This window comes from Ambystoma mexicanum, chromosome 14, assembly GCF_040938575.1.
Source record: "Ambystoma mexicanum isolate Mex_15411 chromosome 14, UKY_AmexF1_1, whole genome shotgun sequence".
NCBI classification, from domain to species: domain Eukaryota; kingdom Metazoa; phylum Chordata; class Amphibia; order Caudata; family Ambystomatidae; genus Ambystoma; species Ambystoma mexicanum.
In genome coordinates, this window is record NC_090940.1 from 318,353,519 (window position 1) to 318,375,424 (window position 21,906).

Below are 21,906 nucleotides of genomic sequence, written 5' to 3' on the forward strand. Positions count from 1 at the left end.
TATGTATGTACTGCAGGGGTAATACAGAGTTGACAAAAAACAGGATTGGGATCTCACCTTGAGGCTGACAGGGCTGTGTCAAGAATTCCAGGAGAGAAGTATTGGAGGTGATGTTAGGTTGCCTGTTGCCGCTGGAGGAGATAATGAATGAAGCTCCGAATGGAATATTAACAGTGGAAGAGGCAGCAAGCAAACAAGGAAAGTCCAGGACGCTGCAGTAGGCAGGGAAGACTTTAAGGAGGAATTACCTCCAAAAGACCAGTACGGAAACCGGAACCAGTTCGACAAATCCAAGGGAGTAGACAAGCAGCAAGGTCGGGTCGAGGCCCGAAGTCTGGTAACAGGAATCAAGTTTTGTATTTAGAAAAAGTGAGGAACGCTAATTAGAAGCAGCGTTCTGATGCACGGTTGGCGGTTATGAATGCCTTGCTGGGGGGGCTCACTTGGTTTTGGAGCTGTCGGAGCCGAGCGAGTGATCGCGGCCTTTTGAAGGAATTCATCTGTGTACTAAAGAGCATCATGAATGGTTTACCGAGTGTACAATTCCTACGCCGGTCTGTGAGTGACCGTTCGGTTACGATACTTCGGTGAAGATTCCCGAGCTGCACCATGAGTGCCTGTTCAGTATTTGCACTGATTCCAGTGGAGGATTAATGTCCATTATCCCGCTCACCTATCCTTGATTTGGAACCTGGGGATTGGTTACGGGCCCACACTTGTTAAGAACTGGGCGAAGCATTCTCTCTTCGCCCCACGTCCTGAAGAAGGTCTCCGACCGAAACACGTGTCGATGCTTTTCTGTGAAAGATATCTGACCTAAATTTGGTATCAGATATACCACGACACCTAATATTAGGGACTGGGTCACTGTTCAATATACTAAATGAAGAGAAACATTATATTTCCAATACCCATTGATGTATGTAACACCATGGGTGTTCTTATTGTGTGAATGTTTGAATGAGTTCTGTATGTGGCTATTGCATTCTTGGTGAGGGACTGTTTGTGATGACACCTGCTGCAGTACCTACGCGCCCCGTTAAATTAAAAGGGTTTGTCCATGAGAGTTGAGGTGATGTTAAAGATCTTGTGTCGCACCAGGTTTAGCTACTACGGAGACTTAGAGTCCCTCCACTCCGTTTGTGACAATATATAATGGTTGTGTTGAGCTATCCCTTGATAGTGCGCCGAAAAATAATGGAATGGCAAGTAGTGATGATTAATCAATTCCTGTTTATTTTTGTGATGTTAGAGCCTTTGTGGATGACACGTGTTTCGGCAGAGCTGCCTTTATCGAATCCAGGCTTATTAAATGAAAAGAAAATGAAAAGAAAATGCCATAAGGGAATTTGAAAACACACTAAGAAGAAAAAATATATACATATGTACGTATAGTCATCTGGCTGAGAAATACTACATACAGAAATATCTAAATTGAAATAGTGTAAAACATTGCTGAATTTATTGAAGAGACCCACTGCCTTTACAGGAGTATAATCACCTATTGCACCATTTGTAAAACGAATAAAAGAAGAAATTAACAGAAGGAAAATAAGCGTAAGCGATGAGTCTTGTGGTACATTATGTGAAAAGTTCAAAGCGAAAAAAGAGGGAGTTTAAGATCAGATAGTGCCCGAAGGGGACATAGGTCTACCTCTAAATGTGAGAGGAGTGAACAGGTTGGGAAAGAGTAGATAAACATGCACATGGCAGCTATTTAGTGACAGTGCAGGCGCTTTTTCTTACCTATATAGATAGCTCATAAGTCACTGCATAATGCATAAAGGTGCTGAAGTTCACAGGGATGAATCCCTCCTAAGTATAAAACATATAAACAAGTTGTTGGAAATGGATTCCAGGGATGTAGTGGCAACTTATTTGAACAAGTGTTTAAGTTTAAGTAAAAAAAAAAAAAAAAAAAAAAAAAAAAAAAAACCCCTACGTAGTGCGCAGGCACGCAATATGTAAGAGTAAAACTAGGTCAGTCATATGTTATGTTTCAACAATATACATAATAGCTAACTGATGGTTCATAAAAACAACCCGTGGTGACATAAATTGTAACGGCTTCAAAATGCTAACCGTGAAAAAAAAAAAAAAAAAAAAAAAAAAAAACGAACGAAAATACATAGTTCTGGAACACGTGCATTTTGGTAAAGCACACATGTGAGGTTTAAGGAAAGCATCAAGTCTCAGAGGGAAGCCCCTGTGCTTGCCCACACAAAAGAAAGGGTCCTACCTGATACAAAGAAGTCCTCCGTATGTCCGAGTGTCCTGTGTTTACCACATTGGGTGTAATGAATAAAAGGCAGAAAAGTCCTATGTCTGTTACTATTACTGGCGGCCATATTTTGGGAATGGGAAGCGTACTTGGGCTGCGCATAGTGGTTTATGTCCCATTTTGTGATGGGGTTGCTGCATTTTGAACTTGGAAACATATACTTAAGGTGTGGGATTAAGCATGAATATAGTCCTATAGGTGCCTATATTGATGTTAGAGAAATACATACAGAACACGAATTTGGTGCAAGTACAATATATTGGATGTAGCATGATGAGATGAATTCGTGGCTGATCAAAACGAAAATGGGGTATTATGGGAAACGTAGTGTGCAACTGTTGGTGGTGTTTCCCGCATGAGAAAAGGGGGATTATGGGAGATGTAGTCAGACTTCAATGTTTAGAATTGAAGAATCATGGGCGAATACGTGACTGATCAAAACGAAATAGGGTATTATGGGAAACGTAGTGTGCAACTGTTGTTGGAGTTTTCTGCATGAAAAAAAAAAAAAAGGGGATTATGGGAAATGTAGTCAGACTTCAATATTTAAATTGAAGGATAGTGGGAGAAAGGAAGGCAGTTTTAACAAGAGAAATAAGTGAGAAATCTAAGGCGTATCAAGTTACATGATTAACACAACAAAGTAAATTACATATCGTAGTATGTCAGAAGTAATTATAAAGTAATGCATATAGCAAATATAACAAGTTGCATAATTTTATAGAAAATGTATCATTTCATTGTCGGAGTTTAAACCCCACTCCACTGCTCGATGATGCCAAATCAGTCTTGCTTCGGCTCTTCTGAGAAAGAGTTCCTGGTTGCCTCCTCTTGTGGTAGTCTTGATTTTTTGTAGACCAATAAACTGAATGTCCAATTTATTGTCCATTTGATGCTTTGATTGCCAGTGTTGTGATAATGGCAAATTGCTGTCTTGACTTCCGATTACTGAAAGATGCTCTCTTATCCGAGTTCTTAGTTCACGAATGGTGGAACCAATGTATATCAATTGACATGTGCATTGAATTGCGTATACAACAGATTTAGATCGGCAATTAATTTGCTGTTTGATCAAAGTTTTTATCCCTTTTGCATCTGTAAATACAGTTGTTGGTGAGTGAGCATGTTTACACATGTTGCAGAAGCCACATTTTCTAAACCCAGTTGGTTGTTTAAGCCATGTTTCTTGGGTAATTTGTTCTTGTTCTGGTAAGAAAGAAGGGCTGACACACATTTTTAAAGTTTTGGCCTTTTTAAAGATGAGAGTAGGAGTATCTTTGAGATTTTCTGAAATATGGGGATCAAGTTTGAGGAGATGCCAGTTTTTCTTTAGTGCTCTTCTGATTTCTTTGTTATTTTCACAATAAGTGGTGATGAATTGTACCACTTCTTGGTGTTGTTGTGGTTTTGATTTTGGAGTTAGTGTCATTGTTCTAGTCATTTGCATGGCCTTGGTTCTGGCCTTGTTGATGTCTTTTTTAGGGTACCCTCTGGCAATGAATCTTGTAGATAGAAGTTCACATTCTGCTTGAAAAGATGTGGTATTAGTACAGTTCCTTTTTGCCCTGATGAATTCTCCTTTCGGAATATTTTTGATAACTGGTTTGTAGTGACAACTTGTGGCGTAGAGAGTTGAGTTTACCTCTGTTTCTTTTCTGTAGGTTTTGGTTATTAGTTTATTTCCGGAGACAGAAATTGTGAGGTCTAAAAAGTCAATCTCGAAATCACTGGATTTACCTGTAAATTGAAAACCAAAAGTATTGTTGTTGGCTTGTACTAGAAAGTCCATAAGAGCAGTTTCTGGTCCGTTCCAAATCAAAAAAACATCATCTATATAGCGCGTCCATTTGACAATGTGATTGTTGTAGGCCGGTAATTTGTAGATAAAGAGGTCTTCAAACATGCCCATTACCAAGTTGGCAAGGGCTGGGGCAAATTTAACGCCCATTGCAACTCCACAAGTCTGCTTGTAAAAATGATGATCAAAAATGAAAATATTGTTTTCCAACGTAGTGAGTAGCATTTCTTTAAGCATGCAAACGTAGTTAAAGTGTGATGAGGATTCCTCCTGGAAAACGTAATCTATAGTTTGTAGTGCTAAGTCGTATCCAATTGAGGTATAGAGAGCTTTAACATCCCATGTTGCCAGGAGGAAGTGTTCTTGCCATTCAATTTGAGCCAGTGTATTAATAATGGAAGTACTGTCTTTTAAGTATGCTTGTACCTGAACCACCTTAGGTTTGAGTATGTTGTCAATATATTCAGCAATTGGTTCAGTGGCCCATCCGATGCCACTGACGATTGGTCTCCCTTCTAGGATTGTTTGAAAGGGTTTATGTACCTTTGGTAGAAAGTAAATGGTAGGTATCGTTGGTTTTGGTATGAACAAATGGGTTTTCTCATCATCAGTAATCAGTCCTTGCCTATGCCAGTTGTTGATCTGGCTCCTCAAATCTTGTATAATTGCCTTGGTAGGATTACTGGTTAGTTGTGCATAGCAATTTGGGATTGAAAGATGATTGTGGGCCATTTTGATGTAATCTGACCTGTTCATTACAATGATGTTGCCTCCCTTATCAGCTTCCTTTATAACAAGTTCTGTGTTGGACTGTAGGTCTGATAGGGCAGATATTTCTTGTTTGGTAAGGTTATGTGCTCCTTTTATCCACTTTGTACGGGAGAATCTGTTGAAACTGTGATATAAGTCTTGGGTTACAGCTTTATAGAAGGCATCTATCATATTGTCTGGTCCAAACTGTGGCAAGAATTTAGATTTTGGTTTGAATTCTTTGGTTGTTAGTTCTACTGGATGAATCTCTAATTCTTGCATAGTTGCATGTATTGGATAATCTTGTCTTTCTTCCAGCGATCTTAACAAATGAATGTTTCCTAGTTCCTCTATTGTGATATCACTAATTGTAGGTCTAGTATTCAGTTTTCTACGCTGTTCCACTTGAGTAGCAAAGAATTTTTTCAACTTAAGTTTACGGATGAATTTGAATAGATCTACATGGAGTTGAAATGGTTCGCAGAATGCAGTAGGGGCAAAAGACAAGCCTCTATTGAGGAGTGTAATTTCATCTTTAGTAAGAATATGGTCTGATAGATTCATGACAAGGTTATTCACTTTGGTTTCTTGGCTGCTTCCCTTGCTGCTGCCCTCGTTAGTCGTCGGTATGCGTCTAGATTGTCTGGATTTTCTTGATCCTCCTGATCCTCGTCTCCCTCTTTTCCGACTGAAAGTTGGGAAGTATCCGGTATTTTCGGTAATTGAAAACGGACCTGTTTCACAGGCATGTTTCTATTGCCTTTTTTGTAGCGTCTAATCTGATTAAGGAAACCATGTCCCTGTTTCTTGGTAATGATTGAAGTACTTGGTTCATTAGATTCAGCTTCTTCAGCTTCTGAACTAGCTGAGGAAGTATTGGGAGTTGTCTCCTTGGATATTGGTTTCGTGAATTTGTTATATTTCTCCTGGAAAGTGTACACTCTGTCTTCACTATAATCCCGGTCGTCCCTATAAAATTTTCTTAGTTTTCGCAGTTTTATATCATCCTGATATTCTTTTAGTATTTCATACATTTTGAGAAAGTTTTTTTCCTTTGTAACCTCAAGAGCTTTGGCTTCATGTATTTCTTTCTTAATAGAATCTATTTGAGCTATAGATCTTGCTTGTTCTCTTTCAGCATGTTCAATAAGCATCTGGAGCATTTGTTTGGAGCAATGGTTAAGATTAGTTTCCCAGTTATTGGCTAGGTCATGGTCTTCATCTTTATTGAAATCAGGAAAAATGAGAATACGTAAACCTCTCGGTATTTGATCTTTAGAAAGATAGTTTTTTAGCGAGACAATCTCCCAAAATTTGTCGATTTCGCGGCGAGATACCCTTTCTAATCTAATGAATTTAGATCTGAGATCTTCTCTTTTAGGGGTAGTAGAGGTAAATGCATGTGTATTATTACCCCGTGGGGTGAAAAGGGTATCTGCTTCTTGTTCTCGATTTTCTAGGTATTCCGCCATTGTTGGCTTAGATAGAATTAGCTTGAGGGTCTTGCGTGGTACAGTGATGTCACAAGGACAAGTATTGCATTCTTGGTGAGGGACTGTTTGTGATGACACCTGCTGCAGTACCTACGCGCCCCGTTAAATTAAAAGGGTTTGTCCATGAGAGTTGAGGTGATGTTAAAGATCTTGTGTCGCACCAGGTTTAGCTACTACGGAGACTTAGAGTCCCTCCACTCCGTTTGTGACAATATATAATGGTTGTGTTGAGCTATCCCTTGATAGTGCGCCGAAAAATAATGGAATGGCAAGTAGTGATGATTAATCAATTCCTGTTTATTTTTGTGATGTTAGAGCCTTTGTGGATGACACGTGTTTCGGCAGAGCTGCCTTTATCGAATCCAGGCTTATTAAATGAAAAGAAAATGAAAAGAAAATGCCATAAGGGAATTTGAAAACACACTAAGAAGAAAAAATATATACATATGTACGTATAGTCATCTGGCTGAGAAATACTACATACAGAAATATCTAAATTGAAATAGTGTAAAACATTGCTGAATTTATTGAAGAGACCCACTGCCTTTACAGGAGTATAATCACCTATTGCACCATTTGTAAAACGAATAAAAGAAGAAATTAACAGAAGGAAAATAAGCGTAAGCGATGAGTCTTGTGGTACATTATGTGAAAAGTTCAAAGCGAAAAAAGAGGGAGTTTAAGATCAGATAGTGCCCGAAGGGGACATAGGTCTACCTCTAAATGTGAGAGGAGTGAACAGGTTGGGAAAGAGTAGATAAACATGCACATGGCAGCTATTTAGTGACAGTGCAGGCGCTTTTTCTTACCTATATAGATAGCTCATAAGTCACTGCATAATGCATAAAGGTGCTGAAGTTCACAGGGATGAATCCCTCCTAAGTATAAAACATATAAACAAGTTGTTGGAAATGGATTCCAGGGATGTAGTGGCAACTTATTTGAACAAGTGTTTAAGTTTAAGTAAAAAAAAAAAAAAAAAAAAAAAAAAAAAAAAAACCCCTACGTAGTGCGCAGGCACGCAATATGTAAGAGTAAAACTAGGTCAGTCATATGTTATGTTTCAACAATATACATAATAGCTAACTGATGGTTCATAAAAACAACCCGTGGTGACATAAATTGTAACGGCTTCAAAATGCTAACCGTGAAAAAAAAAAAAAAAAAAAAAAAAAAAAACGAACGAAAATACATAGTTCTGGAACACGTGCATTTTGGTAAAGCACACATGTGAGGTTTAAGGAAAGCATCAAGTCTCAGAGGGAAGCCCCTGTGCTTGCCCACACAAAAGAAAGGGTCCTACCTGATACAAAGAAGTCCTCCGTATGTCCGAGTGTCCTGTGTTTACCACATTGGGTGTAATGAATAAAAGGCAGAAAAGTCCTATGTCTGTTACTATTACTGGCGGCCATATTTTGGGAATGGGAAGCGTACTTGGGCTGCGCATAGTGGTTTATGTCCCATTTTGTGATGGGGTTGCTGCATTTTGAACTTGGAAACATATACTTAAGGTGTGGGATTAAGCATGAATATAGTCCTATAGGTGCCTATATTGATGTTAGAGAAATACATACAGAACACGAATTTGGTGCAAGTACAATATATTGGATGTAGCATGATGAGATGAATTCGTGGCTGATCAAAACGAAAATGGGGTAGTTCAAATAAGTTGCCACTACATCCCTGGAATCCATTTCCAACAACTTGTTTATATGTTTTATACTTAGGAGGGATTCATCCCTGTGAACTTCAGCACCTTTATGCATTATGCAGTGACTTATGAGCTATCTATATAGGTAAGAAAAAGCGCCTGCACTGTCACTAAATAGCTGCCATGTGCATGTTTATCTACTCTTTCCCAACCTGTTCACTCCTCTCACATTTAGAGGTAGACCTATGTCCCCTTCGGGCACTATCTGATCTTAAACTCCCTCTTTTTTCGCTTTGAACTTTTCACATAATTCACATAATGCTTACGCTTATTTTCCTTCTGTTAATTTCTTCTTTTATTCGTTTTACAAATGGTGCAATAGGTGATTATACTCCTGTAAAGGCAGTGGGTCTCTTCAATAAATTCAGCAATGTTTTACACTATTTCAATTTAGATATTTCTGTATGTAGTATTTCTCAGCCAGATGACTATACGTACATATGTATATATTTTTTCTTCTTAGTGTGTTTTCAAATTCCCTTATGGCATTTTCTTTTCATTTTCTTTTCATTTAATAAGCCTGGATTCGATAAAGGCAGCTCTGCCGAAACACGTGTCATCCACAAAGGCTCTAACATCACAAAAATAAACAGGAATTGATTAATCATCACTACTTGCCATTCCATTATTTTTCGGCGCACTATCAAGGGATAGCTCAACACAACCATTCTGTATGTGGCTATGACTGTTGGTATGAAATTGGTTTTTTTTATCAATTTGTATGATATCTAGATGATTTGTTCACGTGATGAATTTATTGAATAAAATTTGAAATATACTTAGAGTGTCATCCCATTCTACTGATCCAATCTTTGGATATAAGCATACTACACCTGAAGGATCAGGGATATAAGTGCAGGACTACCCCTTTATTTTCCCTTTTTCAGTAGTGTGCTCCCGGCACTAATGTATGCCAGGACGCCCCTGAAAACATTTAGCTGACCTTTGTATATAAGGTGACCTGCTTGTTTCCAAAAATCGAACGTTTAAAAACAGTGCATCCGCAGTGCTATTTTTAGATACCCAATTTCAGTGCGAAACAAAAAAGCATTCAATTACCAATCTCCAAAATTAAAGAAAACATTGTAAAGGATAGCGTACCATTTTGTTTTTTGGTGCTTTGCGACCACTGGTGTGATTCATGCAATATCAAAAGCCTAATAGCATAACATATCATAACGTAACAGTCCAAAGGTAAACTAGTTGAACTAGTTGTGAATGCAAACCTGATATGATTTTCCACAAGTTCCTACTGCTCTAAATTCCAAGCAAAACAGGGTTCACCATCGATAAATGTATTCACAAAATGCAGACAACCGTATTTATAAATAATATGACATAAAAAGAGAACAGACAATGTCATTGTTTTAGATGGCCAATCATTGCAAGTTTTGTGACAAATCCCTCGATGTCTTCACTTCTCCCCGGGAGGGAAACCCTTCCCATAGGCCAGGGCCAGGAAGGGGAGGCCGCTACCCGAGAGTCCCCCTGGGGGCGGTACTCAGTGGGAGGATCCCATGGGTGGGGACCCCCGCTCTGGGAGAAGTGAGGTCAGAACAGGGAGAAGGTAGTATCCACACCATCATGCGGCCAGACCGCTATCACCCAAACATACAAATAAGGATCAGATAAGCCCATACTGCCTATCTCGTCTCTTCTAATAATTTCCTTATACATGTGCATCAGGCAAATAGTACTGTGACGAGGAAAAGTGAGGGAAGAGTGAATATGGATGACTGCAAAAGTACTGCCACGATAAAGAGCAGAGTAATGAAGAGCCCTCATGGAACCAATACAAACATTCTAGCTGTGGAAGCTAGAAAGACAATCAGGCATTAGAAACTGATGAAGTACTCTCCTCATGGTAGGTCCAACCCCGGAGCAGCTTCATGCTGGGGAGCAGAGCAGCACAGAGAGGAGGCGATGTAGATTTCAATGCCTGGAATGAGCAGGCAGGGACTGAGAGGGCAGAGAAGAGCCACAACCTACCTGCTTGAGAGAGATCCGGCATACATTGGCACAATCCAAGCCTTCCGAGTGGTCCACCCAAGACCTGATGCGCATTGAGAAACCAGCGTGGTGGAGCTGCCGAAAGCTGCAAGATGACTGTGAGAGCCCAGGGGAAGCCACAGAAGCTTACCGGAGTTGCAGAGGGCCGGTACCCTCATGGACCAAGAGCAAAGGTACGCAGTGGGAGACCGGGAAGGAACAGGGAGACCCCAGAGGCTGTGGTTGGGAGGAAGTGCAGAGGGATCTTTCTTGTCCCAATGGGACTGAAGCGAGAGACCAGTTGAAAACAGAGGGCTGAAGGAGCACCCCAGCAAGACTCAAGGAGAGGCCTTGCAGGATAGTGAACCAGGCCTAGTGAAGAGACATTATAGAGCTGAAAGGAGGGTCAGGACCCGAATCTTGAGAAACGTGAAGTCCAGGGAAAGAGATCCATTGGCACAAGTCATGAGAAACCCAGGGGAATAGATCCTTTGCACTGGTTACAATCCTTTGGCACAAGTCACAAGAAGTCCAGGAGAATAGATCCTTACACACAAGTTATGAGAAGTCTAGGGCGGAAAGAGATCCTTTGGCACAAGTTACAAGAAGTCCAGGGAAAGAGATCCTTTGGCACAAGTTATGAGTAGTCCAGGGGGAAGAGATCCTCTTCAGAGGCTACAATCCTTTGACACAAGTCACAAGAAGTCCAGAAAGACTATTGGAAAGGAGAGCCTGAAAAAGGCTTGGGGAAGAGTAGACACCTTCCCAAGGTTGCTTTGGAACTTGAACATTGGAACTTTGCTGGGAAGGTCTGGGGAGAGACCACATGGAAAAACACATTGAAAGCCTAGAGACGGCTATGGAAGAAGAATACTCCCCCACCATTTAAGAACTGCCTGAAGTATCCCCAAGGAGGGAGTGATCCTGTTACATATATTCCTAGTTGTAGGTTTTCTGTTTAAGTGCAAGGGATGGAAACTGGTTTGGGACATAGGACAGTGGATTACTTCATTTTGACGGACATTCTAACATCTTCCTTAGATCTGCTGAGGCAGGGAAACGCCTCTTAGTTATAGGGACGGGTAGGGTCTGTTTCCTTACTTTAAAGTTTAATAACAGTTTATGCCATCAGGCATGTCTACTCTGTGTCCCACGTCTACATCTGCACCCTTACACTTCGCAGGTCACCAAATTCACCAAGGTGACCTGCCCTTTTCCAGGGCGATGAATTAGCGAACATTATGCACAGCCTGGCCCCCGTACATCGAAAACTGGTGGTCATTTATACTGACACTTATGTAATCATAGGCTCCCAGCACCCACATGGGTGCTAAGAATGTTACTCAGCCTGACGCATCTTAAAAAGGCCTGGCCTGCGGAAAGCGGTACACATGCATGCAACATTGCATCAGTTCATGGTGCTGCTGTCTCAAACTGGAAAGAATGCACAGAAGGATCAGAAATAACCCGTCTATGCAATGCCTATTCTTTTGTGCCTATTCAGAATGTATGGCTTTTGTACACAGTTACAAAGAGGCTCTTGTCTGTGAATCTGGGAATCACATGGAAATGTGCACACTCCTTTTAGAAACTGTGCATTTGTTACTGGGATTTTATAAAGGGGAGCTGAATGTGTTCATTTGTGATGTGCACATTGCGGCCTGTGCAATGCCCAGAGCTTTTCTGCCATTATTGAAGTTGTGTGCAAGTACATGCCTTCACATGTGCCAGAAGAAAAGGCTTGTGAATTGTGCCTGTGATGACTGAATGATTAAAATGCAACTTGAGATTAATAAAGTAGGGTACACAAAGGTTTGTTTTTAAAACACAAATAGGCTAAAAGCTCGGTTTGGGTAAAAGAATAAGCAGCTTTTAAAAAAAATCAAAGAGGAGCAGATCCATTTGGCTTAAAGACTCTAATCTGTCAGTCTATCGTTCACTCCCCTTGAGAGCTAAATGAAAGTCACTCACAGTCCGTGGAGTTTTGGGTATCCCTTGCACCTCCTTTTTGGCTTGGTTGATGCTGTTCTCTGTCATCTTGCTAGGCCCGGGGGAGGGGAGCTTCTGGCGTGACCCCTAGGGCACTGTCCTCATCTCAGAGAAAGTCGGTTTCACCACTGAGTGATCAGGTGCCTCTTCCACAAGATACCTCTAAACTCCTCCTCAACCTCCTGGTTATTCACTCTTATTCTTCCCATTCTCGTGCCTCACCTGTTTTGCTCCTTGATGCCCCACAATGATCGGTTCCATGTCATTTCATCGCCAGGCATTTGAAAGCCTGCAATTTAAACGTGTTTGACAGTCCCCCCAATCCCAACGTCCTGCACCTATTTTATCTATACCCAACCCCCCAACCACTTATCTGTCCTCACCCCCTCCCCTCCAAAGAAATGTGATGAGCTGTGAAACACGTTTAAACTGCAGGTTTTGAAATGCCTGATGATGAAAGAATGTCGTACCCAATGATGGGCCCTCTTCACTTTCCCTCTTAGCTTCAGTTCCCTTTCTTCACTTGTTCTGCTTTTCTCCTCTGCCTTACACACTTCTCTTCCCACCACTTCCTCTATTGAGAGTTCTGGTGGTTCACTCTCCTTAGCTCCTCTCACTGTTTCTTGTTTCTCTTCCTCCTCACACTTCACTTAGTCTGTCCCAGTCGTTTAGATGGTACTGGTCTTTCACCTTTCTTCACTTGTGTATTGTCTTCCCTTACCCCCTTCTTCCTTTCTCATTGCGGATCCCCCTCTGTCAGTGCTTTACTTTCCTTCTGTCCTTTCTTTACTTTTGCTTTTACTCTTATATCTTTATCCTCTTTATCCCTTCTCAGATCTATCCACTTTCCACCTCACCCGCTTAATTTCTAGGCCCTGAATACCCTCTGCATATGGAAACTAAGGCACAATCACCATATACTAGTGATACGACGGACACAAGGTTCGATTTTCCAAGTACTATGGTTTATTGCAAAAATATTCTCAGTCGGCCGACTGGGTCTAACGTCTCGCAACGTGTGTCACCCAGACCGCGTGAGACGCAAGAGCGTGAACATCATTCAAACAGTTACATATGTACCAAAATTAAACCTTCAAGGCACATCAGAACTGCCCATAATGTATCTTCTTGAGCTAGGGTTCGGTGATTGACAATTATGACAAATATGACAAGTTTCTTATACTTAGCAACAGTTGCAGACATAGTTCTTTGTTAAACAGAACATAAAGCACTTGTTCAGCAAGGATATCGTGTTCGCGAGAGAGACTCATTCCAAAGCACGTTATCTACTAGTTTCTATTTGTGAACCAGGGTCAGCCTGTTCTAAGGAAGATCCGCGAAGGAGGACCGCTAGACAAGTATAATTCATGCTTTAATTGCCTATTGCTACAGCTTTAGTGAGGCAGGCCGGCACCTGGGCCGTTGATTAAATGCCGATTCTGCTTGCTCTCAAGGACTCAGTGAGGGAGGAAAACAATGTATTTCTGTACTGTTTGGCATTCCTGTCTGGGCTGATCTTTCAACATGCAAGCTTTGGCCTCGTACCGTGCATGAGCTTTCAGAATTTAATAAGTTTTGCAAAGCATTCTCACAGAAAGGGAAAAAAGCAAAATGGCAGATGTTACACAAGATGGATGCCCTGTGGTTTTACTGACGATTCTATGTTTGCGGTGTTGGATATGTGATGCGATTGGTTTTCGGCCAACATAATATACCTTCTATAGTTGGTCAAGGTCGTTTCTAGATTTACAAACCCTCCTTTTGGCTGTAAACCAAGAGCATCATCCATACATCCCGTCTTCATCTGACCATGTATCTAATTCTGAACTATGCATGCTACTGTAATCGTCATCTTCAATATTAATTGACACAAATTCCTTCATTCTTTACATTTCATTATTTACATCCTTATTTAACCTAGGAGTTCGTTTTTCTGTCATCACATGTACACAGTCATTTGTCATTTCAGAGTAAAAGATTGGCAGGCAGTGCAACAGCAGCAGAACATGACGATTCCAAGTAATGTTACTAAGATTGCAATTAGTTTTCATCCCCATGAACGCAGCAGTTCCCAAAACCATGAACTTATATTCAGATCCCAACCACCTGTCGGCGTATTTTTGTCAGAACTCAGGATGTGCAATTTCTTGATTGCTTCAAAAACCGTAGGGGAGGAGTCACTTACAAACACACAGCATGCTGACCCCACGATTTTGCATACACCTCCAAGATAGGCCAAAATTATATCAAGAGCCATTCTATTCTGAAGTGTCATTAATCTAACTGCCTTCTCTTGTAATGTCATATTATATAATATAAAAACAAAGAGGTGATGGCTGGAAGGTTTAGACTGAATCTTAACCACTGGCATTGCTCGGGGCAACCCTCCAGACCATCGTTCTTCGCCTGCCAAGCCATTACAGAAAGGGAAAGACCATATGCAAATCAGGCTTGGCCCCACCCCAAAAGGGGAAGTCCAGCCCGAACCGCTAGGTCGCATCCCTTCTGCACGAGACCACAAGCATCCCCAAACATGTTTCACCCTTGTTGGGGCTCATCAGTGAGGAGTAGCCTGGGTCTCTAGGCCCAGCAGGCACGGGACCCACGTCTGGGCATACCCGTCCCACTCGGGGTGACAAAGCAAAAACAAAGAGGTGATGGCTGGAAGGTTTAGACTGAATCTTAACCACTGGCATTGCTCGGGGCAACCCTCCAGACCATCGTTCTTCGCCTGCCAAGCCATTACAGAAAGGGAAAGACCATATGCAAATCAGGCTTGGCCCCACCCCAAAAGGGGAAGTCCAGCCCGAACCGCTAGGTCACATCCCTTCTGCACGAGACCACAAGCATCCCCAAACATGTTTCACCCTTGTTGGGGCTCATCAGTGAGGAGTAGCCTGGGTCTCTAGGCCTAGCAGGCACGGGACCCACGTCTGGGCATACCCGTCCCACTTGGGGTGACAAAGCAAAAACAAAGAGGTGATGGCTGGAAGGTTTAGACTGAATCTTAACCACTGGCATTGCTCGGGGCAACCCTCCAGACCATCGTTCTTCGCCTGCCAAGCCATTACAGAAAGGGAAAGACCATATGCAAATCAGGCTTGGCCCCACCCCAAAAGGGGAAGTCCAGCCCGAACCGCTAGGTCACATCCCTTCTGCACGAGACCACAAGCATCCCCAAACATGTTTCACCCTTGTTGGGGCTCATCAGTGAGGAGTAGCCTGGGTCTCTAGGCCCAGCAGGCACGGGACCCACGTCTGGGCATACCCGTCCCACTCGGGGTGACAAAGCAAAAACAAAGAGGTGATGGCTGGAAGGTTTAGACTGAATCTTAACCACTGGCATTGCTCGGGGCAACCCTCCAGACCATCGTTCTTCGCCTGCCAAGCCATTACAGAAAGGGAAAGACCATATGCAAATCAGGCTTGGCCCCACCCCAAAAGGGGAAGTCCAGCCCGAACCGCTGGGTCACATCCCTTCTGCACGAGACCACAAGCATCCCCAAACATGTTTCACCCTTGTTGGGGCTCATCAGTGAGGAGTAGCCTGGGTCTCTAGGCCCAGCAGGCACGGGACCCACGTCTGGGCATACCCGTCCCACTCGGGGTGACAAAGCAAAAACAAAGAGGTGATGGCTGGAAGGTTTAGACTGAATCTTAACCACTGGCATTGCTCGGGGCAACCCTCCAGACCATCGTTCTTCGCCTGCCAAGCCATTACAGAAAGGGAAAGACCATATGCAAATCAGGCTTGGCCCCACCCCAAAAGGGGAAGTCCAGCCCGAACCGCTAGGTCACATCCCTTCTGCACGAGACCACAAGCATCCCCAAACATGTTTCACCCTTGTTGGGGCTCATCAGTGAGGAGTAGCCTGGGTCTCTAGGCCCAGCAGGCACGGGACCCACGTCTGGGCATACCCGTCCCACTCGGGGTGACAAAGCAAAAACAAAGAGGTGATGGCTGGAAGGTTTAGACTGAATCTTAACCACTGGCATTGCTCGGGGCAACCCTCCAGACCATCGTTCTTCGCCTGCCAAGCCATTACAGAAAGGGAAAGACCATATGCAAATCAGGCTTGGCCCCACCCCAAAAGGGGAAGTCCAGCCCGAACCGCTAGGTCACATCCCTTCTGCACGAGACCACAAGCATCCCCAAACATGTTTCACCCTTGTTGGGGCTCATCAGTGAGGAGTAGCCTGGGTCTCTAGGCCCAGCAGGCACGGGACCCACGTCTGGGCATACCCGTCCCACTCGGGGTGACAAAGCAAAAACAAAGAGGTGATGGCTGGAAGGTTTAGACTGAATCTTAACCACTGGCATTGCTCGGGGCAACCCTCCAGACCATCGTTCTTCGCCTGCCAAGCCATTACAGAAAGGGAAAGACCATATGCAAATCAGGCTTGGCCCCACCCCAAAAGGGGAAGTCCAGCCCGAACCGCTGGGTCACATCCCTTCTGCACGAGACCACAAGCATCCCCAAACATGTTTCACCCTTGTTGGGGCTCATCAGTGAGGAGTAGCCTGGGTCTCTAGGCCCAGCAGGCACGGGACCCACGTCTGGGCATACCCGTCCCACTCGGGGTGACAAAGCAAAAACAAAGAGGTGATGGCTGGAAGGTTTAGACTGAATCTTAACCACTGGCATTGCTCGGGGCAACCCTCCAGACCATCGTTCTTCGCCTGCCAAGCCATTACAGAAAGGGAAAGACCATATGCAAATCAGGCTTGGCCCCACCCCAAAAGGGGAAGTCCAGCCCGAACCGCTAGGTCACATCCCTTCTGCACGAGACCACAAGCATCCCCAAACATGTTTCACCCTTGTTGGGGCTCATCAGTGAGGAGTAGCCTGGGTCTCTAGGCCCAGCAGGCACGGGACCCACGTCTGGGCATACCCGTCCCACTCGGGGTGACAAAGCAAAAACAAAGAGGTGATGGCTGGAAGGTTTAGACTGAATCTTAACCACTGGCATTGCTCGGGGCAACCCTCCAGACCATCGTTCTTCGCCTGCCAAGCCATTACAGAAAGGGAAAGACCATATGCAAATCAGGCTTGGCCCCACCCCAAAAGGGGAAGTCCAGCCCGAACCGCTAGGTCACATCCCTTCTGCACGAGACCACAAGCATCCCCAAACATGTTTCACCCTTGTTGGGGCTCATCAGTGAGGAGTAGCCTGGGTCTCTAGGCCCAGCAGGCACGGGACCCACGTCTGGGCATACCCGTCCCACTCGGGGTGACAAAGCAAAAACAAAGAGGTGATGGCTGGAAGGTTTAGACTGAATCTTAACCACTGGCATTGCTCGGGGCAACCCTCCAGACCATCGTTCTTCGCCTGCCAAGCCATTACAGAAAGGGAAAGACCATATGCAAATCAGGCTTGGCCCCACCCCAAAAGGGGAAGTCCAGCCCGAACCGCTAGGTCACATCCCTTCTGCACGAGACCACAAGCATCCCCAAACATGTTTCACCCTTGTTGGGGCTCATCAGTGAGGAGTAGCCTGGGTCTCTAGGCCCAGCAGGCACGGGACCCACGTCTGGGCATACCCGTCCCACTCGGGGTGACAAAGCAAAAACAAAGAGGTGATGGCTGGAAGGTTTAGACTGAATCTTAACCACTGGCATTGCTCGGGGCAACCCTCCAGACCATCGTTCTTCGCCTGCCAAGCCATTACAGAAAGGGAAAGACCATATGCAAATCAGGCTTGGCCCCACCCCAAAAGGGGAAGTCCAGCCCGAACCGCTAGGTCACATCCCTTCTGCACGAGACCACAAGCATCCCCAAACATGTTTCACCCTTGTTGGGGCTCATCAGTGAGGAGTAGCCTGGGTCTCTAGGCCCAGCAGGCACGGGACCCACGTCTGGGCATACCCGTCCCACTCGGGGTGACAAAGCAAAAACAAAGAGGTGATGGCTGGAAGGTTTAGACTGAATCTTCACCACTGGCATTGCTCGGGGCAACCCTCCAGACCATCGTTCTTCGCCTGCCAAGCCATTACAGAAAGGGAAAGACCATATGCAAATCAGGCTTGGCCCCACCCCAAAAGGGGAAGTCCAGCCCGAACCGCTAGGTCACATCCCTTCCGCACGAGACCACAAGCATCCCCAAACATGTTTCACCCTTGTTGGGGCTCATCAGTGAGGAGTAGCCTGGGTCTCTAGGCCCAGCAGGCACGGGACCCACGTCTGGGCATACCCGTCCCACTCGGGGTGACAAAGCAAAAACAAAGAGGTGATGGCTGGAAGGTTTAGACTGAATCTTAACCACTGGCATTGCTCGGGGCAACCCTCCAGACCATCGTTCTTCGCCTGCCAAGCCATTACAGAAAGGGAAAGACCATATGCAAATCAGGCTTGGCCCCACCCCAAAAGGGGAAGTCCAGCCCGAACCGCTAGGTCACATCCCTTCTGCACGAGACCACAAGCATCCCCAAACATGTTTCACCCTTGTTGGGGCTCATCAGTGAGGAGTAGCCTGGGTCTCTAGGCCCAGCAGGCACGGGACCCACGTCTGGGCATACCCGTCCCACTCGGGGTGACAAAGCAAAAACAAAGAGGTGATGGCTGGAAGGTTTAGACTGATGAGCCCCAACAAGGGTGAAACATGTTTGGGGATGCTTGTGGACTCGTGCAGAAGGGATGTGACTTCCCCTTTTGGGGTGGGGCCAAGCCTGATTTGCATATGGTCTTTCCCCTTCTGTAATGGCTTGGCAGGTGAAGAACGATGGTCTGGAGGGTTGCCCCGAGCAATGCCAGTGGTTAAGATTCAGTCTAAACCTTCCAGCCATCACCTCTTTGTTTTTGCTTTGTCACCCCGAGTGGGACGGGTATGCCCAGACGTGGGTCCCGTGCCTGCTGGGCCTAGAGACCCAAGCTACTCCTCACTGATGAGCCCCAACAAGGGTGAAACATGTTTGGGGATGCTTGTGGACTCGTGCAGAAGGGATGTGATCTAGCAGTTCGGGCTGGACTTCCCCTTTTGGGGTGGGGCCAAGCCTGATTTGCATATGGTCTTTCCCCTTCTGTAATGGCTTGGCAGGTGAAGAACGATGGTCTGGAGGGTTGGCCCGAGCAATGCCAGTGGTTAAGATTCAGTCTAAACCTTCCAGCCATCACCTCTTTGTTTTTGCTTTGTCACCCCGAGTGGGACGGGTATGCCCAGACGTGGGTCCCGTGCCTGCTGGGCCTAGAGACCCAAGCTACTCCTCACTGATGAGCCCCAACAAGGGTGAAACATGTTTGGGGATGCTTGTGGACTCGTGCAGAAGGGATGTGATCTAGCAGTTCGGGCTGGACTTCCCCTTTTGGGGTGGGGCCAAGCCTGATTTGCATATGGTCTTTCCCCTTCTGTAATGGCTTGGCAGGTGAAGAACGATGATCTGGAGGGTTGCCCCGAGCAATGCCAGTGGTTAAGATTCAGTCTAAACCTTCCAGCCATCACCTCTTTGTTTTTGCTTTGTCACCCCGAGTGGGACGGGTATGCCCAGACGTGGGTCCCGTGCCTGCTGGGCCTAGAGACCCAAGCTACTCCTCACTGATGAGCCCCAACAAGGGTGAAACATGTTTGGGGATGCTTGAGGACTCGTGCAGAAGGGATGTGATCTAGCAGTTCGGGCTGGACTTCCCCTTTTGGGGTGGGGCCAAGCCTGATTTGCATATGGTCTTTCCCCTTCTGTAATGGCTTGGCAGGTGAAGAACGATGGTCTGGAGGGTTGCCCCGAGCAATGCCAGTGGTTAAGATTCAGTCTAAACCTTCCAGCCATCACCTCTTTGTTTTTGCTTTGTCACCCCGAGTGGGACGGGTATGCCCAGACGTGGGTCCCGTGCCTGCTGGGCCTAGAGACCCAAGCTACTCCTCACTGATGAGCCCCAACAAGGGTGAAACATGTTTGGGGATGCTTGTGGACTCGTGCAGAAGGGATGTGATCTAGCAGTTCGGGCTGGACTTCCCCTTTTGGGGTGGGGCCAAGCCTGATTTGCATATGGTCTTTCCCCTTCTGTAATGGCTTGGCAGGTGAAGAACGATGGTCTGGAGGGTTGCCCCGAGCAATGCCAGTGGTTAAGATTCAGTCTAAACCTTCCAGCCATCACCTCTTTGTTTTTGCTTTGTCACCCCGAGTGGGACGGGTATGCCCAGACGTGGGTCCCGTGCCTGCTGGGCCTAGAGACCCAAGCTACTCCTCACTGATGAGCCCCAACAAGGGTGAAACATGTTTGGGGATGCTTGTGGACTCGTGCAGAAGGGATGTGATCTAGCAGTTCGGGCTGGACTTCCCCTTTTGGGGTGGGGCCAAGCCTGATTTGCATATGGTCTTTCCCCTTCTGTAATGGCTTGGCAGGTGAAGAACGATGGTCTGGAGGGTTGCCCCGAGCAATGCCAGTGGTTAAGATTCAGTCTAAACCTTCCAGCCATCACCTCTTTGTTTTTGCTTTGTCACCCCGAGTGGGACGGGTATGCCCAGACGTGGGTCCCGTGCCTGCTGGGCCTAGAGACCCAAGCTACTCCTCACTGATGAGCCCCAACAAGGGTGAAACATGTTTGGGGATGCTTGTGGACTCGTGCAGAAGGGATGTGATCTAGCAGTTCGGGCTGGACTTCCCCTTTTGGGGTGGGGCCAAGCCTGATTTGCATATGGTCTTTCCCCTTCTGTAATGGCTTGGCAGGTGAAGAACGATGGTCTGGAGGGTTGCCCCGAGCAATGCCAGTGGTTAAGATTCAGTCTAAACCTTCCAGCCATCACCTCTTTGTTTTTGCGATATTATATAATATATCTGTTGTTCCATTTATCGTTTTCTTATATTCCTTTAATGTATTGCTTGCCCCCAGAATGGTATAAATGATTTTGCTATGTCCTCTGCAATTAATCCTGTATCATCCCGCCATGGCCTGGATCTGGATAATTTGGATATGTCTGAACTTTTGGAAAGGAATACACCAGGAAAAAGGATCCCTAAGTAACAGGTCCCTCCCCAATTTCTAGGCAACCAGGGATAAGCCGCTTCTCCACATATAAAATAGACGGGATCACCTACATATATTGGTTCTTCTTCTTTCTCAAGCACTATAATATTCATGCATCTAGTGAATGTTCCTACTGAATAGGAATCCCTTTTTTGTAAGCAAAAGGGGACAGTACGTGGACTGTAATTGATAGTATAGGAAGGAGGCACAACATCCTTATTCCCTACTGGATTCATGTGGAAAGTGATTACGGATGATTTATAAGGCACAAAGAGTCTATCTACTGGCTTTACATTTGTTTTATTATTCTCGCCCTCTTAAATATAGAACAACCCACTGGTTCCATTACCACTCTTTCGAACTCATCTATGTTTGTTCCATCCAATTGACCCGTATCACTCTTATTCCATTTCCCATAAAATAGTGCACTCAATGATGCATAACATGCGTATTAAGCGGTAATGGCTGTACGTACCAACCCATTGCTTTTCCGCCATGCTGGGGTAAATGGGAGCAGACCCAACAATTAGTTCTGTTCAGGATAGTGTGAGTCATATTCATAATCAAAAGCAATGTGTTATTATCATACCCTATTCTGTGTCTCTCTTCTAATGAGGGAGAGTATAAGAGAGCACATGTACCAGACTGTTTGTGGAAGGAGCATTGGTAGCAGGCAAAAAAGAACTTAACGGATACACAGTTTCCAAATATCAAAATATTGGGACCAGTGTAATAAAAATGCAAAGTAGTGTTATAATTATTAACATATGTTTCCTACAGTAAATTCTTCTATCTATTTTTTTAGTCTCTATCTCTAGAATATCATCAGTGTTGGTGCAGGAGGGAGCAGGAGTAAGTATAGGCATTGTCTGCATTCTTTATCTCGGCAATGTTTGTCACGAAGAAATTCTTCACAGCAGCACACGTTAAACAGCA